Consider the following 11572-nt stretch of genomic DNA (forward strand, 5'->3'; position numbering starts at 1 on the left):
AGGGATTTATTAAATGCCTACTAAGTGCCAAGCATTGTGCTAGGCTTGTAACACAGAGGTACTGCCCTCGTATATTTTCCAGTGTAATTTGAAGACCTACATTAAGAAGAAAAAAGGTACAGTATTTTACTTGTCATGATATATATATATATATATATATATATATATATATATATATATATATATAAATATATAAAACACACACATATATGCATTTTACAATTATCACAAAATAGACATCAAAAGGGAATTCCCTGATGGTCCAGTGGTTAGGACTCCACACTTTCGCTGCCGAGGCCCAGGTTTAATCCCTGGTTGGGGAACTAGGATTCCATAAACTGCATGGCACGGCCAAAGAAACAAACAAACAAAAACCAAAAACAAAATAGACATCAAAAGAATTGGAAAGAATAACAGAGTGAACACTTGTGTATTCATGATCAACTTAAGGAATAAAATATTCCCATGGCAGCTGAAGTCCCTGTTAACCCCTTCCTGAATACCTATTCCTCCTTTTCCCCTGAAGTAACCACTTTCCTTAATTTAACATTTATCATTACCATATATTTCTTTATCTATTTATGTTACGAGTTGAACTGTGGTCACTCCCCCGCCAAATATGTGTAAGTCCTAACCCCTGCCTCCCCCTACCCACGCCCTGGAAATGTGACCTTATTTGGAAGTAGAGTCTTTGTAAATTATCAAGTTAAGAAGAGATTAGGGTGGGCCCTGCTCCAATATGATTGGGTCCTGATAAAATGGGGAAATTTGGACACAGAGACAGACATGCACACAGGGAGAATGCCACGTGAAGATGAAGGCAGAGATGAGGATTAGGCACCTACAGGCCAAGGAATACTGGCTTGTAGGAACAATTGGCAATCTGGCAAACGCCAGCAAATCACCAGAAGCTGGGAGAGAGGCACAGAACAGGTTGTCCCCCATAGCCCTCAGAAGGAACTAGAGCTTTCCTGGAGAAGTTTGAGATTTCTACTGAGAAACTTTGGAAAGAAAGCGTTTGGCTGAGGAGCTTGCTAGCATGATGGCAGGGAGTCCTGGCAAATAGTGCGGGAACTACCCCTGAGGGATACTTCCCTTTTGAGGCTCAGGCAAGTGCAATTCAGGAGAACCTCCTGTTATACTAAATCACCTGGAAGCTTAAAAAAAATCCCCCTATCAGAACCTCTGGGGAGGGAGGATCCAGGAATCCAGTTGTTTTAAAAGTTTCCCAGGTCATACCAATGTTCAGCCAAAATCAAGAACATTGGTTAGAGGATACCATTCAGAAAGGCATTGAAGACATACCTTGCATTTAATCTCAATGACAATAAAGTGCATTTGAATAGAAATTCACCATCTCTCGGCTCCTATATTGTTGTTACAATGATTTATTAGTGGAAACAGCAGCCACAAATGGGCAGCTTTGAGGTGGGAAAGAGAGCAATGTTGTTACAAATAGAATGCTTTGAGTTTTTCTCTTTGCTTGTGAAAACTTTGCAAAATATGCAAACTTTGCCAAAACAGGGTTGGATTCCCACTCTATTTTATCTCCTGTAGCAATTCTAATTCTTAGCATCAAAATGCCCTCCTGCACCACCCTCTGGTTCACAGATCCCAAAGAGGTTGCCTATTCCATCTCAGAAATTCATTCTTCCTTGAACTTACAACATGTTTGCACTCTGAGGGCATTTAGAAGGAATTGCTTAGAAAGAGGCCTGCAGGGAGCCTGTCATAATGATGTGGTTTTAAAGAACTCCCCAGACCACTTGTGGGGAATCACTAACCACCTCCTGTGTTTTGTTTTCTTTCCTGATCTCCAGGCTTTCTGCAGTCCTTCGGTTTGGTTTCCAAGGCAGAATTTACAATGTAACGTAGACTGAAGAACAATTGCATTTTATCCCACAGTCTTGTTGGGTTTCAATTTCTCACTAGGAGAACCAAGTCATATTTTCCCACAGTTTTCCCCAATATGTTCATTTTTATTTTGTTCCATGCCCTCCCTTAAGATGGAATGGAGCAAGGACGCAGGTAAAAAGTGCAGATCTTTTTCTAAATGGGGAAGCAGGAATTCCAGCTGTGTTTGTGTGTATACAAGTACATGTGTGTGTGTGTGTACTTGAGTCCATTGGGGTGTGGGAATAGGGAAGAAAATGGATCTTCTATGGCTTCAAATAATGGCCAAACAGGAGCTCAGGCTTATCTCCCAGACCCCGCTTGGTTGTGTTTCATGATACTAACATCGCGTGGGTATCTCAATCTCTGATCTTCCTGTTCAGCTAATCATTTCACCTGGCAAGCAATTGTTTCATGTGGATAAAGGCCCATGTTTGGGATTTAGAGGCTATAATTGAAAGCCCCAGAAGTTTGCTTTTGAAGCCTCATTTTTAACCAGAGGATGCCAATTGCCTTTTATTACCAGATCACACTGCCTTTTAGGTGAATTCAGTTGAGTGGGTTTTCTTTAAAAAGTAGACTTCGTGCTCTTTCCCCATCTGTTTCCAAATGTTTTATTCAATATTTGTTTTTCATCAAAATTCGGGTGTCACTTCCCACATCTTCACATACCAGAGGCTAGTTTGCTTTCCAATTAAATGCCCCTAGTTGGTGGTCCTCCTCCTCTCTGCACTACAATTGTTCATTTCTTCCCTGTCCATATCAGGCCTAAAAAGACGCCACAGGTGTTGTCATATTTAGCATATTTTTCTTTCAGCTCTGGATAAAGACAGTGGCTCTGCAGTGTCTGATATGAGTCTATGGGCTAAATCGATAATGAGCATGTCGAGACAAATAGACCAGCAATTGTTCTAGCCAGGCCAAAGAAGGCGAGCAAAATGCCAATTGCAGACCCAGTGGTGAGCCAGCTGCGGAGAGCAGAGGCAGTACTGGATTAATGAAATCGCAGGGGCTCAGCTTGCACCAGGAACTAAAGCGGCTTTGGGAAAGGCATATGGCAAAAATAAGCCAAAGTTAATCGCAAAGTCAGGCGTCCAATAAAGCAGCATCTGCTTGAAAAGGAAAGCACATTGGCCCCTGCATGGTGACTTTTTTCCTGCTCCTGTCTAGCAGGGGGATGTGCAGGGTGGGATTAGCAGGGCAACAAACCACAGCGCTGTGGCTGCCAGGGAAGCCGGGGAGCTCTGGCCCTTGTGTGCCTGGGGCCCCGGACCCGCTGAGCACCTGCTCCAGGCTGCCAGCTGTGGACCTGATTACCGGCAGAGGCAAGGACAGCTCTGGTGCTTGTTCCCCACCCCCCCTTTCTCTCCCCCCACCCCCCCATAAAACAACCTCCACCATGCTCTCTAATTTCCTACAAATTCTTCCGTCACTGCCTGTTATCAGTAATAGTCTGTGCACTCAAGTGCATGACCTCATTTATGGTGCTTTGGCAGAATGTCAGCATCGTGTTTTTCCCTCCACCTTTAATAATGGCATCCCATTTGGCCACTTGACTCTGAGTCTGTCATAATTGCCACAAAGGGCTTCTATGTCCAGGAGTTTGTAACACTCCCACTCTCCTCCCTAAGAGACAAGAAGAGGCCAGAGGGTTATAGACTGTCAAAGGCTTACTGCCTTGCCTGGAATTTGTTTTTGTAGTTGTTATAGATGATGACCATGGTTTTAGCCTTGGGCTGTTCTCCTGCTTGAAATCCAATTGCATTTTCTGAGGGTTATTCCGGTTGAATTTTCTGAGGGATATTGGTGGGATATATACAAATGTCACTTAAGAAAATAGCTTCCCAAGTCACCTAAATTTGAGAAACACTGGGTTTTACAAAGATTTCTTATTGTACAATGTTTCTTTATTGTGCAGAGGCTCAATATTTTTAAGATGCTGATGTGCCTTGTGAATGTAGACAGTAGATAGAGTTGGCAAAATTTCCCAATTTTTTAGCCTCAGAACCCTACCTTGGAAGAGTATTTATGGGTTGAAATGTGTCCCCCCCAAATTCATATATTGAAGCATTGTCTTAATTTGGGCTGCTGTAACAAAAATACCATAGACTAGGTAGCATAACCAGGATTTATTTCTCACAGTTCTGTAGTCTGGAAAGTCTAAGATCAAATGATCAAGGAACTGGCAGATTCCGTGTCTGGTGTAGGGCCCACTTCCTAGTTTATAGATGGCTGTCTTCTCACTGTGTCCTCACATGGTGGAAGAGGCAAGGGAGCTCCTGGGATCTCTTTTATAGGGGCACTAATCCCATTCATGAGGACTCCACCCTCATGACCTAATCACCTCCCAAAGGCCCCACCTCCTAATACTATCACACTGGGGAATAGGTTTCAATCTATGAATTCTGGGAGGACACAAACATTCAGTCTACAGCAAGCCCTAATTCCCAGCACCTCAGAATGTGACCTTATTTGGAAATAGGGTCATTGCACATGCAGTTAGTTTAAGATGAGGTCATACTGGAGTAGGCTGGGCCCCTAATTCAATATGACTAGAGTCCTTATAAAGGGGGAAAATTTGGACATAGAGACAGACATACACACACAAGGAGAATGCCATGTGAATATTGCAGTTGTACTGCCACAAGCCAAGGAACTACCAGAAGCTAGGAGAAAGGCCTGGAAAAAATCCCCCCCAGTGCCTTCAGAGGGATCATGTCCCTGATGACACAAGGTGGGGATCTCAGATATCTAGCCTCCAGAACTATGAGAGAATAAATATTTGTCACTTAAGCCACTCAGCTTGTGGCACTTTGTTATGGCAGCCCCAGGAAACTAATACAATATCCAGGGGAATCCTGTTTTGAAGAACTTACTTTGAGAAACACTGCTTAACAGGCTTACCAGAATAGCAATTATAGCAGTCTAAGAACATATTTGTGGAAGTTTAAGATTTTAAGAAGTTTAAGGCTCAATTTAAGATTTTCTATGTATTTGTGGGTAGAGTTAATTGTGACTACATTGATGTTATTTCACATTTAAAAGAAAAATCTAAGGTCAACCATATGAGATATTTTGTAAAGCAAATGGACACACTGCCCTCTGATAATCCCCAAATGCTCAAAGTATGAAACTAGTTTCATTAACTTAAGCTGATGGTAATCTTCCTGCCTTGCCTGAATAACTGCTGCAGCTTTAATTAGATGGGTTGGCAAAAGTGTCCCAGGAGTTGCACTGTCTTTATTGTATTCCTATTTCCCACTGGCTTGAATTAAAATGGAAAGTCCTACAATTCGTGACTGCACAGGAGCTGGTGATGTAGTTATTTTATTGAGGGAATTCCTGAAGTTGAATAGTGATACCCAAACTTGGGGTTTTCATGGACCAGTAAATTTTTAAAAATTGGGGACTGACATGTGGTTGTAAATTTTTTCTTTCGTCAAGTAAGCATATTAAAACAACAACAAATGACAAAATGAGAAAGAATCAACAACCACCATGTGCCAGCGACATCATTTAAACTTTTTATTTTTCCAAGTAAGAATATTAAAACAACAACCAACAACCAACTAAACATACCAAAAAAACCCCAAACCAACATCTCTAGCAATTGTGTACTAGTGATACTGTTTATAAAAGGAAAAGATATTTCGCAAACCAAAAAGGTAGAAAGGACAGAATGTCATGATGATACTAGTGGGTTATGTGTGTTTGAGTGCTATGTGCCAGGCATATTCTCAATGCTTTATATGCTTTATATGTGTGAACTCAATTAATCCTCACAAAAAATGTAAGGTTGAAACTACTACCTTCATTTTATAAGAGGCGAAACTGAGGCACCGGGTTTAAAAGTTGCCTAGGGTCACCCTCTGGTAGGTGGTGAGACTGGGAGTTGAATTCACAAGTCTAGCTCTGGAGTGTACGATGAGATTTTGAATACGGTACAACCTTATGTCTCTAACAAGACGGTCCTTCCCGAAAAAGAAACCTCCGCAAATTGAATGTGTGTGGATCTTTTTATTCTATTTTCCCCATTTTGTTGCATACCTGTGATAACATCGTCACAGAGCAGTCTGGACTGGCATTTGGGAAGCCCCAGATTGCTTCTCTGAAGACTATGCGCCAGCAAGGGACCCAGAATGGAAATGCACCGTGCTGTTTATGGAGGGAATTCCTAAGGTAGATAGGGAAATGGCTCATTTTTCTTTAATCAGTCATCTCTATTTTGTGGTAGGGTTTCAGCAACCTTAAAAATGGTAAGTACAAATCAATCATTTCAGCTGACATTTTGAAAATACTTCAGGGTGGCAGAAAGTTAATGTATCAAATGTCATTAAAGGTTTAGAACAACCAAACCAAAACTAATATACTTTAAACTTAACCTCAGAATCTGGGTTGTGATTCAGTGCTGAGCTTGGCTCTGGGGGTGTGTGTGTGTGTGATTATCTGAATTCTATAGCCAAGCTGCAAACGGCCCACATAAGCCACTCAAATGGAAGAGCGTCAAGTACACAGATGGCCTTCTGTAACTGGAAAGTACTATACCAATGTAACCTTTGCGAGTGCAGACTTTCACAGTGTAGCATGATTTAGTGAAAGGAGTACATGCTTTGGGAGCAGATAAACATGGCTTCAAATCCCAGCTCTATTCTTCCTTGCTGTGTGATCTTGGAAACATCACTTAACCCTCCTGAGTCTCTTTTATTTGTTAAATGGGAACAATAAAACCTATCTTATAGTTTTTAAATGAGGATTAGGCTAATTCATATCCAATGGTTAGCATTATTACTGACCAGAAGAGAATTTTATTTTTAAACAAATATTTATACAGTGTTCATATTGCCAGACCCTATCCTGAGTGATCTATAAACATTCATAATAACCTTATGAGGGGAGGTATTATTATGATCTCCATTTTACAGCTGAGAAAAATGAGGCAGAGAAAGGATGAGAAACTTGCCCAAGGTCATGGAGCTGGTGTCAGAGGAGGGGTTCAAACCCAGGCAGCCTGGTGTTAGAGACGATGTAATGTTATGTAATGTCCAGATAACTGATGCTGAAATACTTTCAAATTTAAGGATTTTTCAGTCAACCATACTTGAAAGATGTGCTTTACCAGAACTTCAGAAACAAAGGAAATAGTTGGATACGGACAGATGGTGTACGGATTTCACGAGCTGTGAATACGTGCTGCTAAATGCACAGACGTCGTAGAGTATGGAATTCCTTAACTGCCACTTTCTTCGCACTAGGGGTTGGCACTAGTGTGTGGGCATCAGCTTCCCAGATGGTTCCTAGTCCTCCCTCATCTCTTCCCTTCTACCCCTTGGGGTCCTTTCTGGCCTGACTGCTGTCCACCAACCTTCAAGGTTCTGCGCTGGCCCTCCCTGGATGCAGGGGTTCTCAAACCCTCTCATGGCCTTCCTGCCTTTGTCAGTGTCTTCAGTGTGGCCTGCCACTCTCCCAACCCCTTCTCTGATTCCAGGCCACTTGCTCTCCATACTCCTCCCCCCATCCTGCCCAGGCTCCCACTTGTACCCAGTCGTCTCACTCTCAGCACAGGACTTTGCAACCTCATTCTCAGGAGAAACAGAGGCCAGTGCACGCAAGCTCCCAAGCTCACCTCGCCCACCACGTGTGCACGGCAGTATAAGCACAGAGGTTCTTCCTCTTCTCCAAAGCTTTCCTGCACTTGCGCATCTGATCTCATTCTTTACTCTACGGGGCCTTCCTTTGTTCATGATTCTCCCTCTTTCTCTCTTGCATCTTCCTTTTTGTCAGGTTTTCCCCATCTTGCAACAACTCCTGTCTCAACCCTGCAATGCCATCAGGCTCCTGCCCTTTGTCCTTTGCTTCATTGACACACATCTTGAAAGAGAGCTTATACGAGCTGTGTCTCCTTTTTCTCGTGGAACCGACTTTTCAACTCCTGCATCTATGTGGCTTCTTTCCATAACGCTTGAGTGAACTGCTCTCGCGGTGGTCATCAATGCCCCATTAATTGTTGAATCCAATAGTGTCTTCTCAGTCATCACACTTGACCTCTCAGCGAGACCCCGCATGGTCTGGCCCAAGGCCAGCTCTCTCACCTCATTTCCCATCACATCCCCCTTACTCACCCCTCCACAGCTACCCTGGCCTACCCACTGTTCTGCAGACAAGCCAGCCCTGCTGTTTCACGGCCTTTGCATGTACTGGTGCCTTTGCCTCTAGAACGTTACTCTCCCAGATATTTGCATGGCTCTCTCCTTCTCTTTATTCGGATATTTGCATAAATGTCGCTTTTTAAAAAGGCCCTCCCTGGGGAATCCCACTAATGGGCCAGTGGTTAGGACTCCTCAGCTTTCACTGCTGGGGGTGCGTGTGGCACAGCCAAAAAATAATAAAAATTAAAAAAAAAAAGGTCCCCCCTGAACCCTGGTATCTACAGTGGCACCGTCTTCCCTCATCACTTCCAATTCCCTTATCTTTAGATTTTTTTCATAGCACACTTCACTACCTTCCTGTTCCTGATCTGCCTCTCCCTGAATATAACTCTATGAGGGCAGGGATTATTATTATTGTTTTTTTGCAGGTGTATTTTCAGCACCCACAGTAGTGCCTGGCACATAGTAGATGTTCTATAAATGCTGGGTTGAATGAAAGAATTTGAATGCCCCTCATCTGTTAGCTTTTGTGATGCTACACTCTCTGGTTCTCCTATTGCCTCCCTGACCAAACCTTCTTTCATTTGCACTTGGCCTTCTTCATCCACCTTGGACATTAGAGTTTTGTTCTTGGTCCTCTTTCTCCCCTGCTCTATATCTTCCTGTTAGGCAATCTCATCCATTTTAGTGACGTTGGCCCTCACTTATGTGGTGATGTCTCCTAGATTTTTATCTCCTGGACCTTTCTACCAAGAGGTAGATCCATATTTCCAACAGCGTACTGTACATCTCCACCCAGAGATACCTCCAACTTAACATGGTCAAAGGGAGGACTCATTGTCCTCGGTCCAGATCATTTATTTCTGTCTCAACTAACGGCACTGCTACCCACTCAGTTGTCTAAGCTAAAAACTTCTTATCTTTCCCTTCCACGTCCAAGTTTTGGCATGTCTGCTTCAGAAGAAATTCATTTCTTCTGCCATGATTGGGGCCAGGCCCTCATCATCTCTTCCCTGGACTATTTTAACAGTGTCCTGTATGGTCTCCCTGCCTTCAGCCTCTTCTACCTCCAGTCCAACATATCTACATAAACTGCTGCCAGAATTCTTTTTCTAAAATGAAAATTCGATCACCAGCTTTCCCTTCAAGAGTTTCAGCAGATACCCACTGCCTTGGGATTAAAATCTTAACCCCCTGGTATGTCCCACATGATCGGGCCTAGGGAATTTTGAATCAGTTCCGAGAGGACAAAGAGCTGTAGCATAGGAGCTGTTGTCTTTCCGGCTGGGTAACAAGGAGCAGTAAATGTCTCATACCACAGCCAAACTCAGGTGAGGCAGGAACAGCCAAGGGCTTCTCAGTATAAGCTGGGGGTGGGGTGGGATATTTAACCTATGAGCAAATCCAACACTATACCAACTAGCAAAATATCCTTTCCTCTGAAGATTTGGAACTTTTCATGAGGAGGATTAATGAATATCTTTTTGAAGTGTGCTTACTTCATAAGTAATAATGATAATATTTATCATTTACTATATACTGCACTATTCTAAACACTTCATATGTATTAATTCATTTAATCATTAGACAACATTAGGTAGATACTATGATTCTCTCCATTTTACAGATGAAGAAACTGAGGCATAGAGAGTTAAGTTAAATCTTCAAAGATCTTACAGATGGAGGTCGGGCTGGGATTCAAATTCAGGTAACTTGACTTCAGCATTAGTAAGGAAGTCAGGGAAAATGCAGGTCTCATTGAAAAGGAAATGAAATTGGAACTGGGGAGTCATAATCCCTCCTTCTTTCTCTGGGGCCCTCAGTGACTGGGCTGAAGAGAATGCCATGGGTAACTGAGGCAGGAGCATACAGGAAGAAATTTGCTGGAAAGGAGTTTAGTTTTCTTGAACAATAGTTTGGTGTTTGAACAGAGATATGAAGGAGAGGTATGGGGAAGAAAGGACGGGGGGGAGAGATGGCAGGGGGCGGGAGAGAGAGAATATGAGAATCAGAGATGAATGAGAGTCGTCAGTGGCCTCCTTCCCTCTGAAGCGCTGAGTATGAAAAAATCCTTGTTTGGCCAAGGACACAACTCAGTTGATTAAAATGTGACCTTTCATTCCTTTGTTCTTCGTTTCTGCTATCCCTCCAGCAAGCCTCAAGCCACTGCATCTTTCAGAGCGTTCGATCAGCTGGACGTGGATGGACAGAATGGCCCGGAAAAAGGACTGATTTCACCCCCCTTGAGCATTCTGATGGAGAAAGGGCTGAAGGAGTATCGGCCTTTGAATGAATTAAACTTGGATACAGGAGAGACCAGTGATCAAGGAGGCACCTTAGATGAGCCCAGGTTCCAGAGGCAACAGTGCTAAACTTACTATTGTCCCAGATTGACGTCCAGTACAGAGCAAGGGCCTGTCACAACCAGATGCATGCACTTCAGCCACATCAAAAGACCCATCACTGATTCATCCTCTAGGATGCCTCCCATGATGTGTCTGTCAGTGTGCTGCTGTGACCTTCTCTTCCCCTCTCTTTCCTCCTACTCTTGTCACTCCCTTCAGTTCCTTCCCCTTTTGATGGAGGTCTTACAGGTCTCAAGAGACATGGGGTGTATTTCTATTATCATATAAAGCACATTAAATTATGCTTTTCCCCCTAAGCTGTGAACTCCTTCAAGAGCGCACTGTGAATTCTATTCTTGGTATTCCCAGCAAGAAGCACAGGGCACATGGTAGCTGCTTAATAAATGTTTGATGAATACATAAATGAATGAATACCTGGAAAACATTTAATGGTAGCAGCTGTTGCTGCTGTCTCGCCTCATGCATCTTGGTGGGTTTCTTTCCTTCTTTCTTTCTTTCTTTCTTTTTTTTTTTTTTTGCATTGGCACACTGTTCCCACTGAGAAGTAAACAACCCCCTTTCCCTGTGGGAGATTCCAAGGGTGTCATTTGTTACATGGTACTACTTATGGTATGCAAATAATCCTTTATCCATTGTTATTTCTGTTTCTTTATTTAAACATCAACAAAAAAATCTGCTTTGTGTTAGAATCCTCCTCTAATGGTGAATCTCCACTGAAAAGATTTTAATTCTTAGTAATGATTACAGAAAATTTCATTGAAGGATTTATTTTATGCCGGCTACTGCACTGGACACTTTCATCACATTTTCTCTTTTAATCCTTAGAGCAATGTCCATTTGAAAAAGCATTACTTTTCATTTTAAAATGAAGATACTGAGGCTTACAGAGGTTGAGTGACTTGTCCAATCTACCTTAGTGGAGAAGTCAGAATTCAAAACCAGATTCCTCTGAATCCAAAAATCCACACAAGGTAGAGCCATGATGAGATCTGAGTTTCAGAAGGCCCTCTGACTGCTGCATGGAGGATGGCTGAGGGCTACATGTCCAGAGCTGAAGAGGCAAGCATAAGCACACGGCCGTGGTCCTGTGAGAGCTGACGGGGCCTTCAGCTGGGGTGGTGGTGATGAGGCCTGAGAGAAGCAGACAGATTGAAAGCATATTTAGGA

The sequence above is a fragment of the Eubalaena glacialis genome, chromosome 3 (genome assembly GCF_028564815.1).
Source record: "Eubalaena glacialis isolate mEubGla1 chromosome 3, mEubGla1.1.hap2.+ XY, whole genome shotgun sequence".
Lineage (NCBI taxonomy): Eukaryota > Metazoa > Chordata > Mammalia > Artiodactyla > Balaenidae > Eubalaena > Eubalaena glacialis.